Genomic DNA, 26,664 nt, shown 5'->3' with positions numbered 1-26,664 from the left:
CCTTCTAGAGACTATTCCAAGTGTCCTGAGCACTATTTAGGGGCTCAAATACCAGCCAAAAGAGCCCTGACCTCAGAGACCTCTTTGACTCTAGATACTCTTTGTCCACATCCTAATGGCCAAAGGAGAAGCCCCAGCCCCCCTTCACAGCCTCTTGTCACTTAAGGCGTGTTTATTAATAACTCTTCCCAGTGACCCTTAAAGTCGTTCAGCCCATTAGCTTCCAGTTTCTCTTGCTCCAGCTAGGAGAGCAAAGGGTTTAGGAACCATAACACAAGAAGGAAGGCTGAAAGAGAAAGAAAAACGTCTTAGTGGTGACAAGGTAACTGATTTTAGACACTTAAAGGCATTCCTATGAAAGAGGAATTAGAATGTTTATCTGGCATGACATCAGAGAACAAAGCTGGGCCCAGTAAGCGGAAGTTATGTGGAGGCAGATATCTGGCTCAGTATTGTGAAGAACAGCCTTTAGCACCAGAATGGGCTCCCTTGTGAGGTAGAGAGTTCCCCAGCACTGAAAGTATGCAAACAGAGGTTCTCTGACCACTTATCAAGAGGGGATCTTGCACTGGATAGAGAGTTGGTCTAAGGTTTGGACTCAAAGACCTCCAAGGCCCTTTTAAATGGAGATACCAGGATGCTGAGTTCATTAGTGAGTTTTCTCACACCTGGGAATTGCCCCATCATTTCTCAGGCCCTACCTCCCCCTTTAGTCTCTGCACAAAGCCTGGAGTAAGGACCTTTCACATTCCCCAGATATCATCTTCCCTACCCAATTGAAAAGGTGAGCAGGACAGAAATCCACCTGTGGGATGAGGTTCTCATTGCTGTTTCTCAGGGCAGAAGTGGGAAGCCAGTAGACTTTGCGGTCTGCAGTGCCTCATTTTCTCAGAAGCCCACTACCCTTACACCACCTCCTTTCATCTCTTAGAACAAAAGAGAAGACATCACATGTTTCCAGAGAGTATATAGTGATTAAAACAGGGCCTGGGACACAGGCACTCGATAAATCTTTGTTCAAGGAATCGATGGACACATTTTAAAAGAAGAGAAGAGAGCAGACAATGCTTGACCCAAAAGGCAAATATCTTAGTCCTTCCAGGCCCATCTGTTCAATAAGGATGAATAAACTAACAGTGCCTTGCTTTGGGATTGTTCTTAGGATCAGAGGATATAATGAAGGTAATATGCTTAGCAGAGTGTCTGACACATAATCCAGGTTTAATAAATGCTAGCTCTCTTCATTATAATTATAAACTATAACTATATATTCATAATTCTAATTCATATAATTATACATTCATATCATTCATGTAATTATATATTATAACATATAATATATATCCATATATTATATGTAATATATAATAAAATTATAATTATATATTATAGTTGCTATTATTACTACTACTGTTATTTTTTTTTAAGACTGGCACCTGAGCTAACATCTGTTGCCTATCTTTTTGGGTTTTTTCCTTCTTCCTCTTCTTATCCCCAAAGCCCCCCAGTACATGGTTGTATATTCTCGTTGCAGGTCCTTCTAGTTGTGCTATTTTAAACAATATGATCAGGGGAAGGGATGGAGAGGACAAAGAGATATTTAATATTGGAACAGAACTTCTTTCCCGTCATCCCTCACAGCTCATCACATCACATCCTGGCACACCATCAGGAACCGGCAAGCGATTTCATGCTGATTTTAAGGAGGAAAAATCAGGATTTCAGCTTTTTCTTGCTTCAGAGGGTCGGACTCCTCAGAGCACTGGGGACAGACGCTTGTTGTCTTGGTAGTCATAGAGCACTCTGTGAGACTGTAGATGGTGGAATTACAGATGGAAACGAGCCTTGGGCTCCAAGGGGGCTGGGGCAGTCTGAGAAGATTTTATACAGCGAATACCTGTAGAAAAAGGTCATGAAAGAATGAGTGTGTGATTTAAATTTTCAAAATACTTACCAACAGATGAGAGAATTTGTCAAAACCAAAACGGAAGTGCCCCCGTATCAGCAGTTTCATGTTCTACGGTTTAACTTATCCCTGGTCAACTGCAGTTTGAAAATACTACATGGAAAATTTTAGAAATAAACAATTCATACGTTTTAAATTGTTCTTCATTCTGTGTAGCGTGATGAACTCTCACACTGTCCCATTCTGTCCCGTGGGGATGTGAATCACCCCTCTGTCCAGCGTGTCCACACTGTATATGCTACCCGCCCGGTAGTCACTCAGTAGCCATCTGGGTTATCAGAGCGACTGCCTCGGTATTGCAATGCTTGTGTTCAAGCAACCCTAACGTTACTTAATCATGGCCCCAAAGCGCAAGAATGGCGATGCTGGCAATTTGGGTACGCCAAAGAGAAGCTGTAAAGGGCTTCCTTTATGTGAAACGGTGAAAGTTCTCGACTTAATAGGGAAAGAAAAAAATTATATGCTGAGGTTGCTAAGATCTATAGTAACTTTTATGACAGTATCTTGTTATATTTTGATATATTTTAGATATATCTGATCTATTTTATTATTGGTTATTGTTGTTCATCTCTTATGGTGCCTAATTTATAAATTAAACTTTATCATAGGTATGTATGTACATATAGGAAAAAAACATAGTATATATAGAGTTCAGCACTATTTGTGGTTCCAGGAATTCACTGGGGGTCTTGGAATGTATCCCACATGGATAAGGGGGGACTACTGTATTTTTAAAGTGTTGTCAATTCTAGCTGTGTACCCTGCCAGTCAGTCTGGGTGGGGCTGGACCCACTAGTCAGAGCTTCTGTTGACACCACCTGTGCTAGACCCCGAATGAGAAGAGAAGAGAAACCACATGGCAAGAGTGAGTTGTTTTCCCCAATGAGAAATCCGCACATATATTTAGAGTCTGTAGTCCTGAACATCTTTCCTTAGTTCTAATATCTTAGCCGAGGACCTTTCCTCATTGTAAGCAGTAAAACTCCTAAAGTACTCTGCTAGGTGGGTGGCTGGGGTGGGGGCTCGATGATTAAAGACTTAGTACGCAGTCAAATGATTTATCGTCATTTTATATCAACATACAAAGGCCCAAAGAGATTCTATTACTTGTCAGTAGCCACAAATGATTCAGTTGCTAAGTGGTGTGAGGGGCCTATAACTCAGGCCCCTAATTAACCATGAAAACATATGCCCTGGTGGCTGAACCTCAGAAATTAGCTACTCACACTAATGAATATAAGCATGGATAGAAGCACTTGATAAAAGCTGCAGGACAACCTGGATGTGACTTATTAGAAAGTCATAAATCAAGTCCCTTCTCAACAGGCAAGTAAGCATAGCCTTTTTAAGCACCTTCCCAACATAACCGAGTCCACCAGGCCCTGCTGAGACGTAAGCGGTGAGCGGCAACTCACTGCAATCGCTCAAGGCAGTTTGCAGTCCTTTCCTTGTGCATTCAGGATGGTTCATAGACAGCAATTCTCAGAAGAGACTTCTAGAAAGGCAAGCTGTGTCCTCCTCATTCTTCAAATAGAGGAAACTGAAGCATGAATATAAGTCAGTCACTTATTGTTAGAGTCGGTTACATAACTAACGGCACATCCCAGAGCAGATCCTGGGTAGTCCCCTTTTACTGAGTGTAGGTGGTTATAACATTATTGTTGTAAAAAACGGAAATCGTCTTTGCTTAAATCTGAATTTCCCAAAGATTGCTTCTCAAAAATCATTACTTCAGTGTTCCCCAATTGATGTGAATGGAGCTTGTGTTCTAAATTCTATGATGAAGAAATTCATTATAATTTGCAATAAACCTTTTGCCTCTTATTCACTCAGGATGACTACCATCTGACATCTTTGTTTCCTTCTTCTGGACGTTGGCCAGGATGCCAGTCATTGTCAAAATAGGACATCTCACTTATAGGTGAGTTCAGTGACTGACTGTCGTCAGATGGTCATGAGGTTCATTGTCATACAAACAGAAAATTCTGGTGGCTATACTATTACGCAATTATTGATTAAATGGAGTACCACAGGTGACTTAAGGTGACCCCAAGATTAAGCTCTCATTTGGAGTTTGTTTGATGAATGCTGGCCTCTGCCACCAATTTGGAGGCATTACAACAAAACGCTGCTGCTGACAAAAATATTAACCATAAATGACGAGAAATTTTCGGCTGGGACCAGAAGAACATCTGGAGGCCATTAGAATAGGAGAATTTTCCCTCTCCATGCTGATTGCCAAAGTTCGAACCAGCCACCCAGAAACTGTGGCCCTCATGCTAACTCAATGTTTATGTTTCATTAAAAATGATTTCAAGGATTTACATCCTGCTCTCCATGGCCCAGTTCCCATGGTTACAGGCTCTGTTCTCCCTGGGCACGTCCCGGGGTGCAGCGGCCTGCCTCGGGTCTGGAAGGAGCAGCTTCTTGGGGAATAATTCCAGGTTCCCTTTTCACGTCTAGTGGCCCATCAGGAGTCTGAAGGACACACCATCCTGAGATAAATGAGAAGAAAACTGGGATGGAAGACCCTACAATGAAAATATTAAATTGAAAAAAATACTATGTTAGGATTTGCTTCTAAACATCCAATAAATCTACAGTATGTGATAAAGTGACTAACAGAAATTTACATAATTGCAGCTACATGTTAGTTTCCTAGGCAGCCCTGGTGGCCTAGGAGTTAAGACTCGGCACTCTCACTGCCACGGCCCAGGTTCGTTTCCTGGGCAGGGAACCACACCACCCATCTGTCAGTTGGCAACTGCATGTCGCTGTGATGCCGAAAGCTATGCAGGGTCCTGCTCTGCTGGACACAGGGTTGCTAGGAGTTTGGGACTGACTTGACGGCACTAACATTAGTTTCCTATTGTTACTATAACAAATCACTGAAAACTTAGTGGCTTAAAACAACACAAATTTATTATCTTGCAGTTCTATAAGTTAGAAGCCCAACACAGGTCTCACTGGGCTAAAATCAGGGTGTCAGCCGGGCTCCATTCCTTTCTGGACGTCCTAGGGGAAAAGCCATTTCCTCGTCTTTTCAAGCTTCCAAAGGGTGCCCACATTCCTTGGCTTGTGGCCCCTTCCTCCATCTTCAAAGCCAGCAACGTGACACCTCTCTGACCCTTCTTCTGCAGCCGCATCTCCCTCTAAGCCCTGCAGGGAGAGGCTCTCTGACTTTACGGACCCCTGTAATTAATTTGGGCCCAACCAAATAATCCAGGATAATCTTCCCACCTCAAGATCCTTGGCTGAATCACATTTGCAAAGTGTGCTTTGCCTTGGGAGGGAACATATTCGCATACTCACGGGTCCTGGGGCTCAGGATGGGGACATCTTTGAGGGCCATTATTCTGTCTCTCACAAGCTATTTCCAGATTCCAGGCAGTAAAGAGGTTTGAAATCAAAAGTTCATCGATCACTTCCCTCATTATTCTTTTCAGAATTGAATTTTGCATTAGGAACTAGGACGGAGGTTTTCGACGCAAAAAGCTTTTAAACATGGAATACTTGCACACATTTCGCTAGTCTACAATGAATCTCTTGGCTGAAAGTTTTTCAAAATTTTCAAAGAGATGATTTCAATATTACTGGTAAACATGAAATCTATCCAGTTTTACTGTTGTATATTCATATGAGACAGCAAATAATGGTTGTTGTGAAATGGTAAAATATTCACTGAAAGCATAAATCATCATATCGTAGAATCTGTGGAAGGTTGGCAAGATGGATTTCTTAACATATCTTTCCACCCTGAGTTCACTCCTAGTGTGGGTTTCTGGACATCGCAGGGCACACAGCAGCCTTGGCTGGTGCGTGTGTTCACCTGAGTGAGTGAGTCTATTTCTCAAGCCCATAATTCCTACCCACGCCTGGCGAATCCCTAAGTTCAAGCCAGTGTGTCCAAGAGGTGAGCACCTCCCACTGCTTTTCAACACTGGCGCGATTTTGGCTGATGCTAGGCCAAGGGCATTTCTTCTATCCTGGGAACTGTGGGTTTGTTCATGTTTTTTAACAACTGGGAGCCCTGCCCAAGTTAGAGTCTGGATCACTGTTACAAACAGGCTGAGCAATATCAAAGTGTCCAGAAATGGCTTGATGGGCCATTTTCTGTCTCTAAGGAGGGGGTTCTTTTTGGCAAGAATAGGATTTTTTGGGCACTGACCCATGTTCTCGCAGCACTGACTGTACTCCAGGCCCTGCACTGAGAGTCTTAAGTGCATTATCTCATTTAACTTTACAAAATCCTATCAGATGGGCTGTATCAATCACCTCATTTTACAAACGATGGAAGCTGGCTTTAAAGTGACTGTCCAACCTCACAGAGCTGGTGAGTGAGTGGGCTGGGCAAAATCAAGATGAGGGGGGAAAGTGAGGGGCTCAACTTGGGTGCAAAACATAAAAGGGAGCCCCAAAACTCAGTAATCAGGGCAAAGAACATGTTACTGCAGTAGTTTAGAAAATCAAAATTAATGAAAAAATCCATAATGAACAAAATATCGAAATTCTAAATGAGGACAGGATCTGACCTGTATTTGTAGGACTCAACCTTACTCGCCTGCCCCTGATCCCAGCCCTGTCCCATTCTGTCCCCGCCCTGGCTGGGGTTTGGACTAGCTGAGACCACAGCACATGCTCTGACTCACTTCCCTGCTGGCTGGGGATGCACCTATATCGCTTGTCAACAGTGTGACAAACTGAGCTGATTCTCTCACCCCACACACCACTGGGGAAGTCATAACCAGGCTGGGCTGAGAGGGACATCTGTGATGGCCAGAAATCACACGAAGTGGCCCCTGATCCTTGCCATGAGCCAGGAGGACGCTTGGTAGAATAAATCCTAGTTTAGGGCAACGGCATTTCCCTGAGCGAATCAGTATCAATCAGCCTATGGGCAGATTTGTTCAGTGAAAGTGCTGTGACTCGGTTCAGATGGACCGAGGGCCCTGGCAATCGACAATTTCCAAACGGCTGGTGACCACCCCTCCCTGCCCAGCCCATTCCCTGGGTGCCACTGTGGACTCAGGGCCTCTGCATCTCCCAGAATAGAAATGCCTTTCCCCGATTCGATTGGAAAGCCATCCTCCTCTTTGACTTTTGGCCTCCTGCAATGTCAGCAGCTGCTGAGCAGCTGCCAAACAATGTCCACTGCTCTCTCTCGTCAAGCCTCAACTGCGGCCCTGTCTGTCCAGGAGGAGGAAGCAGCCTCTGTGGCCATGGATGGATGCTAGAACCACATAGGGAGGGTAGAGTGAACACACTCCATAAAATTGTCATTTCCCCTGCCTCTTTTTCCTTTCCCAGCCACATCTAAACCTAATATCATACGAATTCTTTAAAGCCACAAACACAATTTTCTCAAGGTTTTCTTCTGCTAGGAATATTAACAAATATATTATTCATGTATTCATTCAACAAACACGTGCTATTTCCTGGGGGCAAGGTTTAACACTCTCTTGTGGACTTTCCTTCCAGCACATCCTCCTCTCTGAGAGTCCAGCTGATACTCTCCCAAAAACTCATCTGACTTTAGCCATTGACACTAGTCAAGGGGGATCTGGGTAGCTAAAAAAAGAGAGCATGGCCTGATCTGTCCTTAAGACAGCTGAACTTAACAACAACAACAAAAATGGAGCATGTCCTCTTCTGAAGACAGCTGAACAGTTGTTCCAGCAAATTCCAGTTCTGCTTGCCATGAAAAATAACCCACGAAAGGAGGCACACGCGTTTCTAGATTGGATTTTAAATTAGCATTTTCTACAGACCACCTAATTGTTGTTTCTACTTAAATAATAATGACCCTCAAAACAGAAAATTTGAAAAACTCAAACGAGCATTAAAAAAACCAGTCCTGACGACCTCAATAAAATAAAAATCTTTTTCAAAAGGTGCCCCTTGGTGATGAAAAAACATAATTATAATGTACTATTTGGGGATGAATTAGTTAAATTTCAGGCACATGGCATTAATTCTGTATACTGTAATCGATATAATTATTGCTAGTTAAAAATCACCTAGTACCAAAACTACATAATTTGCCTTATTTTAAGCCTGAATATTCTGTTGGGCACAGCAGTAATTATTCTTTTAAAAATTTCTCTGTTTAATCATGATCAATTTCTAATATAAAGAGGCATTATTTTTTCTCTATGTAAAATAAGCATTTGCAAATATAAAATAAGAAAACTTATATCAAGTGCTAAGATTAGCTTTAGCATTATATTACTACACATGGCATATGACTTGTTTGCCAGCTATTACAATGACTTACCATGAGACACTGACGCCCCTGGGCTGACTTGGTGTCACGCTTAATGCAATGAGCTGTAGTGCAGTTTTGTGTGAGTAAAATGCATGTAATAAATATAGTATATAAAGGGTGGGGGTGGATCCAGTCCAGAGCTGCACTCTTCTTACTATTGGACTTTTTGAGAAGATTGCTTATCACATCCCTTTCCTCACCAAACTCTGAATCAATCGAGAGACGTTGGTGTAAGACAGAGGGCTGATGAAACAGAGCATTGAAGGGAATAACTTGCACCATGGCCAATATGGAGGCCATAATATTTATTCCAAAGTCTAAACCTTGGGACCTGGGTTAGGACAGAACTCGGTCCATAGAGAGACACTCCCCTAGCTCCCGAGAGTGAGCATGAGAGAAAAGCACACACAACCCAAATGCCCGTTAACAGATGAATGGATAAAGAAGATGTGGTGTATATCTACAACGGAATACTACTCAGCCATAGAAAAGAGGAAATCTCGCCATTTGTGACAACATGGATGAACCTTGAGGGCATTATGCTAAGCAAAATAAGTCAGATGGAGAAAGACAAATATTGTATGATTTCACTCATATGTGCAGATAAACTAACAAACACATAGATAAAGAGAACATATTGGTAGTTACCAGAAGGGAAGTGGGGTGGGATAAAATGGGTAAAGTACATCTGTACAGTGATGGGCGCCTACTAGATTTCTGGTGGGGAACATGATGTAGTCTATATAGAAGACAAAATATAAAGATGTATACCTGAAATTTGTATAAGGTTATAAACCCACGTTACCTCAATAAAAAATGAAAAAGAGAAAAGCACAAAAATATCAGTCATGTTATATGTCAATTATATCTCAATAAAGCTAGGGGAAAAAGACAGTCATAAACCAACCATGCGAGGCAACAGCTGATAATGTAATATTTCAATATCTTTCCCACACATATGAAAAATGCATATATTTTTAACCAAAAATTGACTCATACTGTTCCTACTACAGCATTTCCTATGCTGGTTAACATGAACCTAAATAGAAATCGAAAGGTTATGTTCTCCCATTTGAATATGTCGTAGCTTTTTCACACAATCACCTCGAGTATTGGATACCTAGGCTGTCTCCAAAATTTGCTGTCATAAATAATGCTTTAATGAACTTCTTTGTAGACATTTATTAATTCTTCTTGGGATAAAGTCCTAAAAGTTGAACTGCTAGATGAAGGAATGAGCAGTCCTTAAAGCTTTTGATAATATGGAAACAATTTACCCTTAACGAAAACTACACTATTCCACATCTCCACGCTACTGTGGAAAACCACTGCGGAACCCTACCCTCCACAGAAGGGACCTTGGTTAAGAATGAGGCGATGTTTCTTGGAAAGTGTCAGAAATTCAGCATTGGAGAGGATTATGGAGGAAGGCCATCCAATCTTTTTCTAACCTCAGCAGTTATACACTAGCCTGGTCTGGTGAACTTCTAAAAACTGCCGTGTCGGGCTCCATTCTCCGAGACTCTGATTTTATTAGTCTTGGGTGGAGCCTGGGTGTGGTATCATTTAAAACTTTCCAAGTAGTTCTAATGTCAGCCAAGGCTGAGAACCATCGAACTGAAGGGTTTTTTAAGCGAAAGACCTTTGCAGAAGTCCTGTTGGGTTCAAGTGCGTGTCTGCTCCGGCGATGACCTAAATAAATTCTTGAGCCTCCTCCCTAATTCTTTGACTTTATGAAAAATATTTCTGAGAAAACTGTGACAAACTGTTTTAAACCTCTGACAGGAAATCATGAACATGCCCAAGGCAGGTATTTTAGTGATGTCCAGGTGACCAATAAATGGTGGCCTGCACGGCATCACCAAGGTTGTAGTCGCAGGAGGAAGCAGGACCCCAATGAGTGGCTTTGCTGTTGCACGTTGGTCAAAGATGGAGAGAGCCCTTGTGTGGACTCAGGCCAAGTCTCAGAGGACAGAGCATTGTAAAACGGGGGGAGGGCATGGCTTTGGGGGCGAACAGACCTGGGACTGAATTCGAGTTCTGTCATTTATGTGTGTCTGATCCTGAGCAAATTCTTTGCTTTTCTCAGTCTCAGTTTTTTCATCTGTAAAATGGGGCTGTATTGCAGCTTCCTCATAGGGCAGTGGTGAGGTTTACACTGAGAGAACATATGTACAGTTCCCAGGCACTGAGCGAAAATAACCGCCTTTCTTTACCAGCCCCAGGAGGCTTCACGCATGGCCTTCTGCACAGGGCACTTGCTCCTTGATTTACTTTCAATATAAGGGACCCACCTGTCTGACTATACTCCAAGTCAGGACATGTGGGTTCTAAGACCACTTTGCTGCTTCCTAGGGGCATGACCCCATGGAAGTCACCACTTTGCAAAGCCCTAATTTCCTTGTTTAAACCCTGAAGGCCCCTCCCAACTTCAATAATCTCTGAAGGAGATATTCTCCCTTGCTTGGAATTTTTGATATTCAAATTAAGTGCACTATAAGAGAACATTCCATGGCATGATTTCTAAAAAGCTATAATTTATGGAGTGCCTATTATGCTTAGTATGTGCATGTTATATTATAGCATTCAAAGTTCACAACAACCCTGGGAAACAGTCACTCTTAGCCTCATTAACGAGTGAGGGAACAGATTCAAAGAAAAATCTTTTATCCGTAATTACACAGTTGGCATTTGGCACAACTGAGATTTGAACTCAACTTGATTCCAAAGCCCTTCTTCCCGCCATGCCTGATTCCGAGGTCCTGCTGTTGAAACAGGACTGATTATTCAAAGATAAACTGTTCATTCAGGCTTTTTCATTTTCCTCTTCTTTCCTACTCTCCTACTTCCTGAGAATTGTTTGCTGATTAACCCATCCACCAGGGTTTTTGTGGGAATGGGAAAAACCCAGAAGCCCTTAGTGATTTTTCCAGAGTCCTTGCAGGGAACCACATGAATGTATCCTGCTAAACTCAAAGTAAATGCATCCCCAACTCACCTTTTTTATCTGGATCCCAAAAATGCCCAAGACCACCCCAACCTCACCCAAGAGAAGGGGAAGCATGAATGGAAGGAGCTGGCAATCCTAACAAATTGCAGCTAAAATACCATGCTTTTCCAGGTTTGCAAAGTATATGAACACTAGTCAGATTGCTGAGGCCCCTCCCAGGGCCTTGGAAGGGCCCATTGAAATGAGGGGTCCTAAGCGTTAGCCCCATCAGCTGTAGGTCCATCCACCGCCAGCCCTACTGTGCTCAATGGAGTTTTAAAGTGAGACTCGTTCTCGTTCGTACATGGCTACAGATGTATTGGTAGTTTAAGTGGAAATAAAGATTGCTGTTAAACATGGCCCAATTTTTCTATTCCTATCATACATGATGGATTTCTCTTTTTACCTCAAAATTGAGAATTAGTTGATTCTAATAATTTTCATCCATCAGGTAATCAAAGAACTTCCGTACTAGAAGGAAACAGAGCTCTTCTAACCCACAAACCTGGATTTTCAGGGATCAGAAAACTGAGGCCCAGAGAGGCTGCGACCCGGGCACACCACAGCGACCGGAGACAATCATCTCAGCCAGCACTCAGTGAGCATGCGCTCTGCCAGGGAGAGGGAAGAGCGTGCGCATGCTTGGCATTCCCTGGGAGTATCGCTCTGGCTGGGAGGTTTAAATATATCTAAGACAAGATAGTATCTGATAAAAGTGGAATTATTGTCAGAGGCAAGAAGTGTGACCTCAACCCATTCAACGCTTTTAACGTTTAATATAAAAGTTGAACGACTTCATCAAACCTGAGGGTCCCACCCCTTTGCTCCCAGACTCCCCTGAGCCAATGGGGCTGTCAGGTCTGCCGAGAAGCCCTTCGGGGCTTGAGAATTACATGGTTTGAAGAAACCTCCAAAGACCCTCCCTTTTTACCCAGACTTTATTGGTTTGGGCCAGAAGCACTATAAAACCTTACTGCAACAAGACAAGTACGGTGTTCTATAAAGTACATGTGTGCACGTCTCTGTGTATAAATAAGACAAAATACGATGTTTCTCGGAATAGAAATACGAAACAGTTGAGTTAATCCTAGGAGGAAAATGATCCACCCTATATACTGCTTTTAAAATTAACAGCATCCTCTAAAATAATTTTTTTGGATGGAGTTTTTGAAGAAATCTTCACAAATACAGAATCTCCAGATGATGAATCCATGTTGGTATTTAAGTACAAATGATTTATTGCTCTGGTTATGGTCTTTAGTGAGAAGGAGTCTTGTCCAGATGACTTCCAGGGGACTACAGAGGGGGACAAAGGAGAAGTGGGGTGGGTACCCTCCCTCCAGGCACAGTTTTCAAACTTTTCTTCTTTTGAAAGCCATGGAATCTTTCTTCAAATGAAATGGTACAATCAGCTCAATAAAGAAAAACAAAATGGGAAGCTGTTCTAGTCAAAGCAGGGGTGCAGGTCCTGTACCCCCATCTACCCACGGACACGCAGACATGCTGCTCTGGTCCCTGTGGCACCTCTGAATCCCTAGGAGCCTTTGAAGTACAGGTTTTTAAAACCTAGTTAATTAGCACTGTAAATAAATATAGATTACAGAGCTCAAAGAATCCGATATGCCAACTTGCCATCATAGCCATGGCCAAGATGTGGAACAAGATTTTTGCCAAAGCTTATTGAAAATTGGGAAAGATCAAAGACTCTAGAGGAGCCTTCCTAATAGAACTTTTAGAAATGTTAATAGAACATTTTGGAAATGTTCTAAATCTATACTGCCCAATACATTAGCCACTAGCCATGTTTGGCTATTGAGCCCTTGAAATGTGGCTGGAGGACTGGGAACTTACTCTTTAATATTATATAATTGTAATTAATTTATATAGCCACATGCGGCTAGTGGCCAGTATGTTGGACAGCACAGTTCTACAGCATTTCTCTTCTGTAGGTAAAAACACAAGTATAGACTCGGCAATGAAATCCGTGTCCACCCTCCTCGTGGGACCATGTGAGGGAGCAGATGATCTCACTCCTCTTCTCCTCTCTACTGCACCCAAAGGGAGGCTCAGACAGGAACGCTTCTGCAGCAGATTTCTATTGCTGCTGTGACAAATTACACAGACAGGGGGCTTCAAAAACACAAGTTAATTCTCTCACAATTCTGGAGGTCAGAAGCCCACAATGAGTCTCCCTGGGCGAAAATCAAGGTGTCGCAGGGCCGCATTCCTCCTGGAGGCTCTGGGGGAGAATCCGTTTTCTTAACTTTTCCAGGTTCTAGAAGTTGCCTGCATTCCTTGGCTCAAGGCCCCTTTCTCTGTCTTCAAAGCCAGCAGTGTAGCATCTTCATTTCTCTCTCTAACTCTGTTTCCATCATCACATTTCCTTCTCTGACTCTCCTGCCTCCCTCCTATGAGGATCCTTGTGATTACTTTGGACCCATCTGGAAAAATCCAAGATAATCTCCTGCCTCAAGAGCCTTAATCAATCACAGCTGCAAAGTCCTTTTGGCCATGGTGGGTAACATATTCACAGGCTTCTAGGATATGAGCACCATTATTCTGCCTACCACCTCTTTCCTGTGGATTAACTTGAATTAAGGTCGGCACCTTTTCTTAAATTCATTAAAACTCAGCTTCTAGAAGGGAGCCTTGGTTGGTAAGGCTTCACCTAGTTATCCACAAGTGAGTTAAGGGTTTTTTTTTTTTTTTAGTGTTCTTTAGTCTAACCTAAAGTGTCTCTCCAACTTTAACCAGCATCAAAATCACCCAGAGGACTTGTGAAAACATTTCTGGACTTGAACCCCAGACATTTGAACTCAGTAGGTCTAGATGTCCCAAGAATTTGCATTTCTCAGCCAGGTAACATATTTCTAACATCCATCCACAAATTCTTTGACACTCCTCCCTTCAAAAAGTGGGGTCTTGGGGCTGGCCCCGTGGCCCAGTGGTTAAGTTCGTGTGCTCCACTGCAGGCGGCCCAGTGTTTCATCGGTTCGAATCCTGGGCGCGGACATGGCACTGCTCATCAAACCACGCTGAGGCAGCGTCCCACATGCCGCAACTAGAAGGACCCACAACAAAGAATATACAACTATGTCCCAGGGGGCTTTGGGGAGAAAAAGGAAAAAAATAAAATCTTTGAAAAAAAAAAAGTGGGGTCTTATTTCCTTCCCTTTGAGCATGGACTACATCTAGTGACTCCCTTCCAACCATGCTTGATGGACGTGATGGCATGCGGTTTCAAAACAATGTTCTAAAAGACATGACAGCTTCTATACTCTCTCTCTCAGATCACACACTTGGGGGAAGGCTGAGCGCCACATCCTGAGGACACCCCAGCAGCTGACGGAGGAATGATACCTGCCGCCAACACCCAGCACAAGTGTGCCAGCCCTGTGAGTGAGCCACGTCGGAAGCTGATGCTCCAGCCCCAGTCAAGCCTTCAGGTAACACTTTGACTGCAACCTCATGAAAGACCCTAAGCCAAGATCTCCCTGCTAAGTCATTCCTAAATTGCTGACTCACAGAAACTGTGAGAAATAATAATTCTTATTGGTGTTTAAAGCCACTAAGTTTTGAGGCAACTTGTTACCGAGCAAAAAATAACTAATACGTCAGGTAATGCTGACACTCCTGGTCTGAGGACCACATTTTGAGAGCCACTGGCCCAGCCTACACACTGTGGAAGCTACAGGCATTTCTCCTGCCTGCACTGACATGCTCCAGAGAACCAGAGGAGGGTGAAGTTCTCAGGTCTATAGGGACTGCATATTCGTTTGCTCTTTTCTGCAGACACATTCAGTTCCCCCAGTTGCTCTGTTGTGGAAGTGCTTTTACTGGGAAGAATAACAATAATATGTCAACTGATAGCTGGGCTCCAGAAGCCCATTTCTGTCTACTCAGTCATAAAAAATGTCCTGCACATGAGCGAAGAACCAGACAGGTTTAGGGAGAAGAGGAAATGATTAAAAGACTAGACCATCACACTCTCTCACACTTTTTTCAGTCTGGAGGTGAACAAGATGAAGAAAGAAAACAAAACTCTTGACAAGAGAGGGAAAGACAGCACGAGGAGCCAGGAGAGCAAGCGGGTGTCCAAAAGTTAAATAATGAGAAACTGAAGCTTCCCTCGCTGTATCAGAGAGGCCAGTTCCCGAGCCAGCTGCACAGGAAGTGGGGAGTTTACACTATCTGGGATGTCAGTAAGAACTGAGGGGACACACTTCCTGTCTGGTTCTACCCAAAGATTGGCAAACTCTTCAGCAAAGATGCTTTTCCAGGGGTATCATTTGTTGTTTAGTTTCCCGGTTGGCAGATGTGGGCCAAGAAAGGAAATACAGCTCCAAGAGTGAGGGAAGGGAAGTGGTAGTGAACACAGTGCCCCAGAGAAGGGGGCCTGAGCGAGAGCACGAGAGGAGGAAGAGCATGATGCTGGCCCTGCAAGGTGGGCTGTCTCCAAGTCGGGCAGCACCAAGGCCAGCTGGCCAAGCAGATTCACAGCAGTGAGCCCCATTCTGTTCAATGGGCTTTCTCTGGCTTTTCCATTTATTTTATAGAGACTTAAAACACAACATATGATTCCATTTATACGAAATTCTTGAAAAGGCCACGCTAATCTAGAGTGACAGAAAGCAGAAGAGGGGTTTTCTCAGGTCAATATTGGTGGAGTGGGAGAGGCAATTTCAGGGGGTCCTGTAGGAATCTGGAAGGTGATGGAAACATTCCACATTTACATTACACAAGTATATACACTTGTCAAAATTCATTGAACTGTACACTTAGAATGGGTACACTTTATTGTATATAAATTATGTCTCAATATTGTTGATCTTAAAAAAGTGTGACAAATGAGGAGCCCTCTGATGGAGTTGTCAATGATTGGTTTGGCAAAACAAGAGTTATCTGATAGAAGACGGATTCAACTAGTTCTCTGTGGCCCAAGGAAGGGAACCAGAACAAATGCTGACGTGTTACAGGAAGCAGATTTCTACTCAACGTCTTTGTTTCAATCATCTGTTTAACAAAGTTTTATTGAAAGCACTATGTGTAAAAAGGTTTTGACTCTCAGATATGCAAGAAGGATAACTTAGCTTCTCTATTACTCAACTTAGTTTCTATTTAAAAAGCCAATTTTGCAAAGAATGGAATATCTATTAAGTTGAGGTTTTCCCATTTTCCCTGGGGTTGTGTCTGAGTTCTAGTAGGTTCTGTTAGCACCAAGTATTTTGAGGGGACGTCCAGTCCTCAAGGCATATGTCCATGCAGGCATCTCCTGCAATAGCCATCCTTCCGTTCTGACCCTTGGCCATGACCCTCCCACATGGCTACAGAGCTGGCCCTCTCTGCGGTCCACGTGACATCCTTGGCCTTCTGCACCATCTCTGGGCCACGTTAAGGGCAGGTGTCATGGTGCTGCTTCTGTGACATGGAGGTATGGGGGAGACCACACAGAGCTCTCGGCCAGTCTGTCCCTCGCCCCATTTGCCTAGACATGTGACAAAGGCACAACATGCATGCGGTGTTGCTGCTTCCAGAGACCCGACCCTGCAACATACGCCACAGGGCTCCTCCACTCTTGGGTCCCCAAAATGCTCTGAAGCTGTGGGGAGTCCTCATCAGCATGGTGGTGGAGGGCAGGAATCCAGATCTAGACCCCGTGGGTTCAAGTCCTTGCACTGTCAGTTGCTGGCTCTATCATCCAGGCACGTTATTTGAACTCTCCATCTATATCTCTGCAATTTGAAGAGAATCCTGACTCCTAGCCCATAGGGTGCAGTGGGGATTCAGTGGGCTAAGCTTCCAAGCTCTTAGAAGAATGTCGGGCACGTAGGGCCCTCAACAGAGGCACAGAGCCTGGAGTTAGGACTCCCCACGCCTCTGGAGGCTCATCACCGTGGTCTTACCTTGTCACTACTTCTCAGTCTCTTCTTTCCTCCTACTGTGTGGAATAAGGCTCAGGCTATCCTTCCCTCTTATACTTCGAGAACTTTCCTCAGGTGCTCCCACCCTCTTGGGCACCTGGCATAATCTCTTTGGTGGTTCTGCTTCGGGGAAACACAAAATCCAAAGGCTTTTCTTATTTGATTTTCTTTCAGCTTTCCATCCTGTGAAGGCCTCTCCCTTGAAGCAATGAGGAATGAATACTTGAAAAGGCATGCAGGAGAACAGGAAATCCCGAAAGAAAAAGAGTTGGTTTGTTTATCTCATCACATCTAAAACTATAGCAAATGTATCTCATTTTCATTAAAATGAGGTAAAGGTGCATCTTACGATAAATGAGATGTTATATCTCAGAAATATTATCCTCTCTACACAATACAATGTAATATCCATTCTAAGAGATACCATGATAGAGACAAGCAGGCTCCCGGATCCCTGGGGCTCATACTCTAGGGGGCAGACACTGAGCAAGCCAACCAGTAACTAGGCTGAGTACCGGTTTCTAAGATGCTGCGAGGAAGATGAGCAGGATGCTGTGATGGATTCAGGGCCCTACCTGAGGCGGTGTGTATGCCCAGGCACAGTCTCTCGCGGGACTGATATTTAAGCCAAGACTTGAGAGAACGACCTGACAAAGAGCAGATGGAACTCCAAGTGCAAAGGCTTTGATGCTTTCAGGGGAAATGCTGGACATTTTCAGGGCGGATGGGGCCGCGTGTGGAAGGTGTTCAGTCAAAGCCGTCTGAGGATGGGATGGGTCCTGTTGGATGGAAGTAAGTTTCCAGCCTCTAGATGTATTCAAACAGAGCAAACAGTCACTCGGAGGGGATTTATACAAAGCACTCAAGGATAATTTGAAGAATGGAGTATGTATTGGTTTCCCAGGACTGTCATAACCAATTACCCTGAACCGGATGGCTTAAAGCAACAGAAATGTATTCTCTCACAGTTCTGGAGGCCGGAAGTCAGAAATCAAGTGTCGACAGGGTTGACCCCTCCTGGAGGCTCTGAGGGAACATCTGTCCCCTGCCGCTCTCCTAGTTCCTGGTGGCAGCAGGCCATCGTTGGTGGGATCTGGCTTATAGCTGCATGACTCCAGCCTCCGCCTGCATCGTCAAAAGGCCTCTTCCTGTCTCTTTCCTCTTCCGTCTGAGTCTTCTCCTCTTCTTATAGAAACACGTGTCATTGGATGTAGGGCCCACCCAGATAATCCAGGATGATCTCATTTCAAGATCCTTAACTTAATTACCTCTACAAAAGCCCTTTTTTTAAAGAAGATCACATTCAAAATTCCACGTGGAAATATCTTATGTGGAGCCAACATTCAAGCCACTCTGGAATAGATGAAGTTTAAGGTCTTTCCAACCCCGAGATTCTAGGATCTTACATTATTTATACTAAAGAGTATGTAGCTGATGGTCCATCCTCTCCTAAAAGAAGTTTTTGAAGAGCAGTGAACATTTGCTACTTGGTTGAAAAATAGAAGGAGAAAAGATGGGCCAGAGACTCAGAAGAAAAGTGTAACTTTGGAACTTTCCTAAATTTAACTCTGATGTCCATTCTATATAATTTCTAAACATTCAACTACGTGTCATAATCGACCGTGGCCTCGGTCTTTCCATATACACAGAAACAGAGAGAAACTTGACCCTGGCCAGACAGCCACTCTCCCTATGAGGCTCAGGAAGCAGAGGGGGACATTTCAGTCCTACAGGTTTCCAGATGCTTCTGTCAACAGTCTTGCTCTGCCCTGCCCTGTCCCAAATCTATTTGAAACTGTGATCTGAGTTGTTTTTCCTGCTGCCTTGGAAGATTCTCAAAGGTGTGCATCCTTCAGCCTGACCGCAGCAGGAGCTCTGGCTCCATTTGAGCCCCTTGGGGAATTGTAAAACCTCAAACTAGTCAGAGAGGAAAGTGATCTGATTCTCAGAGCCCCTCATAATGAGGACACTAAAGTCGAAGGTTGACAGTTTCAGCTCTTCTGGAAAGGTAGGTGGGGCATATCATGCACCAATCAGGATGCTTTGGGTTGGAAGTAACAGAAATTTGAACTCGAAATGGAGTAGAAATTAAAAAGAGTGCATTAGGCCTCCCAAGGGGAAGTCCAGAGGCACAAGGGTTTCAAACTGGGATTGCTCAGGGCTCTGGTCCCATTTTCCTGCAATCCTTGGTTCTCTTCTCTTCCACATGTTGTCTTGGCCCTTAGGCTGGCTTCCTTCATGTAGCAAATGGCTGAAATTATTCTAGGTCTCATATCAACATACCTGCCACAACACATAGAAGATGTGAAATCTTTTTCTTTCCCCAAACACTAAAAATGAGTTCTGAGTTTCAGTTCAATTGGGAAAATTCAGGCCAGGTGTCTTCCCCTGGACCAACAGGCAGGATTCTCCAGACTGGTATTAGTCACTTAAGGTCCACCCTGGAGCAAGGATGGGGTCAGCCCACCAAACCAAATGTGGCGCCACCCAGCAGGGGAGATGGATGGCTGCTGAAGAGGGAGCACCCAGTGTTCCTCTGCTACCCGCTTCAACCAAACCAGCCGATGTTCCTTCTAGGTGAGAATGTCTTCCCCTAGGAAGAAAATCACACAGTTGATTTTGAAAATCACACAGTCAGTCACACACATATTTACTGTTGAGACAGAAAAATGACCTGACCCAGTGACCTTTCAGAATTAATTTCCTCTGGTCTAGATCAATGGAGCCATCACTGATCAACGGATCCACGGATCAATGATGATAAAGTTAGTGGCAGGAGGTGGATTACAATTCAGGTCTCCTTGTTCTTTAGTCAGGTTCTCCCTCCAAAAAGCACATACTACCTTCTCAACAAAATAAAAGAAAACGAGTTTTTTGTCAATAGATGGTTTGATGGTTAACTTTATGTATCAATATAGCTGCGTCACAGTACCGATATTCTATCTATCTATCTAAATAATGCCCATACATTATTCTGGATGTTTCCGTGAGGGTGTTTTGGTGTGAGATTCACATTTAAATTGGTGGACTCTGAGTAAAGCAGATTGCCCTCCACACTGTGGGTGGGCCTCATCCAATTAGTTGAAGGTCTGAGTAGAACAGAAGGCTGACCTCCCTGAGCACGAGGGGATTCCCCAGCAGACGGCCTTCGTCCTTCATCGGCAGCATCAGCGCTTGCTGGTTTCCCAGCAGACTGGGTCTGGACTTGACCTACAACTCCCTGAGCTCCAGGACTTCCTGAGTCTCAGTTTGCCAGCCTCACCCATCGGATTGAGGCCTTGCCAAGCCTCCACAATTGTGTGAGAAATTTCTTAAATTAAATCTCTTTCTCTCTCTATATATATATATTACACATCCTCTTGGTTCTGTTTCTCTGGGGAACCCAGAGAAATACAGATGGCAATACACACAAGTGTCCCCATTAGAGGTAAAATTAAAAGATCTGTCCTAAGAACTAAGTTGTTTGGTTATTATTGCTGTATAACAAACTACACCAAAACTTAGCAACTTAAAACCATAACTATGTTACGCCAGTCATGAGGCTCATAATGATGTTTCAGACAACGATGGACCTCATACACGACTGTGGTCCCTTAAGATTAGCGCCCTGTAACCTAGGTGTGTAGTGGGCCACCACCTAGGTTGGTGTTACTACACTCTATGATGTACGCACGATGAGAAAGTGCCTCACCACGCATTTTTCAGAGCATATCTCTGTTGCTAAGCGACATGTGACCGCACTTCTCGTAATTCTTCACTCTGGGCTGGGCTCAGCTGGGTGGTTCTTCTGCGGGCCTTCCTAGGGGTCACGTGTGTGGGAACATTCAGCTGGCAAGGCTACCAGCAGCTGGGCTCAGCGGGCACACTGACACAGTTGGACTTCTCTCTCTATATAATCTCAGGGCCTCTCTCTGTCTCTCCATATGGTCTCTCCACAGGTCCCTCTGGTGGTCTCTCCATCAGGGTACTTTGACCTCTTACACAGAAGCTCAGGGCATCCAAAAGAGCAAAAGCAGGTGCTGCAAGGCCTCTATAAGGCCAGAGCCCAGAATTAGTGTAGCTTAGATGCCGTGGCAGTCCATTGGTTAAAACAGATGATAGGACCCGTTGGATTTAAGAGAAGGGTACTGCCCAAGGGCTTGCATCCTGGAAGGCATTCAGCGTATTGAGGGCCATCACCTTACTCTATCAACACCTTGGCCTGAGTGTGCCCTTATGCGCACATATCCTTCAGCTCTGTCACCACAGAAGAGAAGTTGATACCTGCTGGTTTTAAAACAACGATATGTGGTGGCCAATGAAAAACCAGTGTGATGGGACCATTTCCTCTCTGATTCAGTCTCGTTGAACCCCAACGCTCTGCTTCCTCATGAGCCCTCATCAGCATCTATCATCTCAACAGGTGTCATTTTACTCTCCCGGCCCAGGTAATCTGGGCGCTCTTACTACATGATTGACTATAAGCAGAGGCACACTAAAATAGGAACAGAGAAGTAAAGTAATTGACCCGATCCTTCAGGCAGGCTATGTCCTGCAGTAGGTGGTAATGTCTTCATTTTAGCACTCAATCAGGTGAAAGCTGGATCTTTGGAGACAGTATCCTAAGATGGCCTTCACTCCCCATCGGCTTTTGTAACTGGGCTCGCCTGCCAGGTGTTGCCAGCAGAACCCCATGTAGTTTTCCATTCCCAGAGAGAAGCAGCACATCTGAGCCACCGTGAGTGTCATCCGGAGTCCTTGAGAAGAGCTCTAGGAGCCACGGGCGGCCAGGAGAGGGCAGGACAGACCGGCTGGGGAGCACAAGCCGTGGGGTATTCCAGGCCAGGCTGCGGGATCACCGGGACGCTGGACCTTCCAGGCAGCCTGGGTGGTGGCCAAAAACCTGTGCTCAACCAGAATCTCCTCCGAGACTCCAAGCTGCAAGGTGCCCTGGACTTGGCCACTGGGCCGTGCCTCTGGGAGCCCAAGAAAGAAGGTCAAGACCTGAGGAATACATTTCAAACCCGTTCCCCGGCTCCTGGCCTAAGGAAAGTCTAAATTTAGATCTCCGAGCGACAGGTTCGTACAGGACACAAAGTAAACAGGTCTCCAGGAGAGAGGGGCCGGCTGCTCACTCGTGCATGTGTTGATCACGAGGGAACAGATGCCTGCCGAGCACTGCTGACACGCCAGGCTCTGGGGAAGAGGAAGGAGAGGCCACTCAGAGGAGGAAAGACGGCCCCTGCTTTGAGAAGCCCCCAGTCCAACAGATGTGGACATTATATACGCTGCCAGGGTCCAAGCTGCCTTCATGGCCAGAGGGGGACGAGTGTGCCAAAAGGTCACGCTGCGCTGAAGACCAGAAGGTGATACTGAAAAGAAATCAGGGACTGCAAGATAGTGCTTGGGGGTGCAGTTTTGGGCAGAAGGGAGCCACTCTGAATGGCCTGATGAAGGAGACTAGCTCCACACTTACAGTTCTGCCATCTTTCACCTTCTTGTCTCACCTGACCCTCATGGCACCCCTCACCATTGAGCATTATGATCTCTATTCTGCTGATGAGGACATTGAGACCAGAGAGGTTAAGTGAGTGGCTTCAGGCCACACAGCCAATTCAAGGCAGGGCTGTGCTTGCGTCTCAGCAGTCATCTGCAGACAGCCCGACACAGGGGAGGCTGGGAGGAGGGGCGCGAGTCTTGTCGCCCAGCACAGACATCCTGCCAAGTCCAAGAAGCAAAGTGCTCAGAGGCCGTGCCGCCTGAGGGTGAAGGAGCGCCCTGACCATCTGCCCGGGGGAGGCAGCAGTCGCTGACCTGGGGGCAGTGGCCACTCCCTCAACCCCCGCCCCCCCACCCCTCCCCATCCCCAGGCAGAAGAAGCAGGAATGTCCCGGACACTGCCTGCGCACCGAGTGGGGCCCCGCAGCCACCGTGCCACCCGGCCTGCAGGACCCCGCAGGAGACATTACTGGCTCCCCCTCGCCGCAGCCCCGTGGGGACAGTCCCCTTCCTGTCCCCTTTACCAGGCGAGGCGCCTGCTGGGGAGACCGAAGCCGGCGGAGACGTGAGTTTCCGAGCCGGGCTGCGCCCTCTGCTCCAAAGCCCCCCGACAGCCCCACGAGAGCAGGACACCGGGCAGGTGACCCAAGTGACGGAGAGTACCAGCCTTTCCAGGGCGGGGCGCTCAGTCTGTTTTGCTCGCTGATAGAACCCAAGCTTCTAGAACAGTGCCGGCCACGTGGTAGACTTCTAATATTTGCCAAGTAAAGAACCATAAAACCAGCCTGAGATGCAAAGGCTGAGTTGGCCAAGCAACTTGCCCCCACAGGTAGGTCTTGCCATTTGAAATTCAGACTTTCCCTTACTAAGGCCTAATGGTAGAGGACTTCATGACGTGATTTTACATACCATGTCCTTGGCCAATGAACCCCAGGTCCCCCTTTCATGCTGGAGAAGGCCAGGGGAGTAAGGGGACTTTCTTGTTGGCCCCAGCCAGGTGCTGGCCCAAGGCGGACTCTGTCTGGCTGGACCACTACCGCCTCCCCCTCCACCAGCTGCACAGGCTCACCTCCCTGGGTCACTTCACTTAACCTTCAATAATGCATCCCTTCCTTTCATGAAACAAGTTTTGGGCCCCACTTACTAATTAGGGTGAGATTTTCCATATCACCCTGTGTCACGGATCTTAATCTCTGCGTAAACAATAAGAAACGAAAGTGTCCATCCACCGTGGTAGAGGCCCGGGGCTCTCAGAGGCTTTCCAGCCTTGCTGCCTGCTCCAGGCGGGTGCTAGCCTCACCTGCCCCTGTGTGTCCCAGCGACAGTGAGTGCGGAACAGGCTGGAAACCTACATGCCCGAGCGCGGGAGGCTTCTCCACAGGGCCTCTCGCTGGACCCACAATCTGTCAAGTGAGTTTGTTTTGGTCTCCAGATAAATGAGGAGCCAAAGGGTGTTTTTCGGACTGTGAATTCCTGGCATTTTTTCCGACTTCTAAATGAGCAAAGTCCACCCTGCCAGCCTTCCCTGGCACCGCTCAGCCTGGGACAGCAGGGCCGCGGCCGGGCAAGGGGCGCAGAGGGCGCCCGGGCCGGAGCTCCAACACCTCAGGCGGTGGGGTCCCTCCCTCCCTCAGTGCCAGCCTCGAGGACGGCCCTCACAGCACGTGGTGGCATCACGGCCTGTCACGTGCTCTAAATGGCCGCGCGGTGGCCGGCCTCCCTGAGTCTGCCCTGGGCCCTCTTTCACCCTCCTCTGGCCAGCCCGCCCAGGTCCAGAAACTGGTCTCATCTAACCCCCGCCTGCAGAGGCCGTGGCAGAGGGCGAGAGGGGAGGGAACTTGGCCAGCTGCGGTCCCACAGCCATTAGTGACCAGGCTACCCGCCCGGCCGGCACCCTCCCTCCCTCCCTCCCACCTCTCCCTGGGGCCACACGCGGGCCTGGGGAGGACAGGGAGGGCTCCCCGCCCAGTCCCCAGGCCCTGGGCAGGGCATGGATGTGTGGACACGCTAGTGACTACAACTGGGTGACTCTTGAAACGTGTCGCTTGTGATAGAGACCACTTTCATGTAAGCCCTGAATTCTGGGACTGAGTGCCCTCGACTCCAGCCCAGTGTAGACACCTGACAGGCAACAGCGCTCCCCCTGGCCTTGCCTCCCCGTCCCTCAAGGAAACTTCAGTCCTCAAAACACGCTCTCTGATGGCACCACCCCCCCACACACACCCCCTCAGCTCCAGTCTCTGATTTGTGGGAGGCGATCAGAGCCAGGCCCTGCAGAAAGGACCCCGGACAGGGCGGTGCTGTGAGCCCAGCGCTGCCCGGCCTCCTCCTCCTCTTCCTCCTTCTTCTCCTCCCCATCCCCCTCCTCCTCCTCAGGATGGAGGAGAGAGGGGACACCTGGCCAGCCCCAGCCCTGCTGCCGGCCAAGGGCGCGCCTTGAGAAGAAACGCTCTGACAGTCAGATACGCACACTCCACTCTGGAGATGCCTCCCAGTCCTTCAGTCTTCACCTTCTCAGTTAGCTCCCTCCCCAGCTTACACTGCTTCAGAAAAGCCAGGCCTGAACCCTGGAGGCCAGGCGTTTCTCCTTGGCCCTCTCTCCTGTCTGCCCTGTCTCAGCCAAGAGCCTGGTGCCTGGGAAGCTCCCCTCCCTGCACCTACCCCTCCCCCCTGCACCCTCCCCCACCCCTCCCTGCACCTCCCTCTCCCCTCTGAATCTCCCTCTCCCCCCTGCACCCTCTTCCTCCCTCCTACACCTTCCCCACCCCTCCCTGCACCTCCCCCTCCATCCTGCACCTCCCTCCCTCCCCCCTGCACCCTCTTCCTCCCCTCCCTGCAAACTTGCCCTGCTTCCTCCACCCTCCCTCTCGCCACCCTCCTGCACCCCCCTCCCCTCCCTGCACTCTTCCTCTCCTTCCCACACCCTTCCCCCTTTCCCTACACCCTTCCCCTCTTCCCTGCGCCCTTTCCCTTCCCTCCCCTCCCCCGCCCCCTCCCCCAGGAGCTGAGGAAGGTCACATGGAGAGTCTCTGGCTGGAACACTCAGTGGTGCTCAGAAATCCTAAACACTGGCCCTCGTGCCCTGCCAGGGAGAACAGGGAGTCCTCTCTCAGGCTGGACTCTGAGCAGGCGAGATGGAAGTAGCCTTATTAGGTCATCCAGCCGGTTGGTGAGCCTCTCTCCTCTGCTCCCAGCCCACGAGAGTGAGACTCTGCGTCCCTCCGCCACCACCTCCCCCGGGCCCCCTTGGAGGAGTCTGCCCTCCTCCAAAGATGGACCAATCCCATCCGGCTGCATCCCGTTCCCCTCCAGCCCTGGAGAGGAAGCCCAGGGAGCCACTTGGTCCCCTAGAGGCCCAGTGGTGTTCCTTCCAGTCCCACTGTCTCCCCATCCCTTGCTTTTCCCACACACTTAGCACCTTTTAACATTTCCTCTCATGTCCTCACTGGTTCCATCTGTCATGTGTCACCTGCCTCTTGCACTAAATGAGAACTCCTCAAGGAAGGGATTGGCTCCGGCTGGGTCGTGCATATGTTTCAAGTGTGATTTCAATAAATACTTACTGAACGGATTTCTCACGCACAAAGGTAAGCCTCAAGTGCATATTCTCTTACCAGATTCCTGCTTCTTTTCCTCAACTGTTTCCACAGATAGAGCACTTTATATTCACTGCAGAGAGGAAGAACGTTATCCTTATCATTCCGCTATCTGAAGTCACTGTCTCCCTCCATCCTCTCAGGGAAAGGGGGCTGATCTGTCAATCCTTCGCTTCCTTCCTCATGCCCTGAGCAGGCAAGTTTCCAAAGGCTGCAAACCATTGTCACAATTCCTGGAGGATGAGCCAACATCAGCACCGAAGCCCCCCTGAGAGCCCCTGTGCCAGCCGGGCCCCAGCCTCCCATCCCCGCACCCAGGCTCCTTGAACTGTCGCCTCCCACTTACCAAGATTGCTCCCAACGAAGAATCTTACAGTCTCTGCCACTGGAAGGCATGAATGCTTACCAAGCCTGGACATGTTCCTTCTCCAAGAGCAGCTGCTGAGTTC

At 46.9% G+C, this 26,664-nt stretch overlaps 1 long non-coding RNA gene across 3 annotated transcripts; it reads right to left on the bottom strand.

The window, feature by feature from the left end:
• Nucleotides 1-1,158: 1,158 nt before the first annotated feature.
• LOC138921362 (uncharacterized) lies at nt 1,159-26,664 on the bottom strand. Of its 3 annotated transcripts, none has more exons than XR_011433875.1 (3): nt 26,562-26,664; nt 26,234-26,288; nt 1,159-1,897 (listed from the first exon to the last, which is right to left on the bottom strand). It is a non-coding gene; the product is annotated as an uncharacterized lncRNA (long non-coding RNA). The 3 variants fall into 3 exon arrangements; XR_011433876.1 differs by having other exon boundaries at nt 26,183-26,288; nt 26,562-26,656; XR_011433874.1 differs by lacking the exon at nt 1,159-1,897 and adding an exon at nt 15,982-19,734 and having other exon boundaries at nt 26,183-26,288.

The sequence above is a fragment of the Equus caballus genome, chromosome 29 (genome assembly GCF_041296265.1).
Source record: "Equus caballus isolate H_3958 breed thoroughbred chromosome 29, TB-T2T, whole genome shotgun sequence".
Classification (NCBI taxonomy): Eukaryota; Metazoa; Chordata; class Mammalia; order Perissodactyla; family Equidae; genus Equus; species Equus caballus.
The sequence above is the reverse complement of the archived record's forward strand: the minus strand, read 5'-3'. Positions and strand labels throughout refer to the sequence as shown.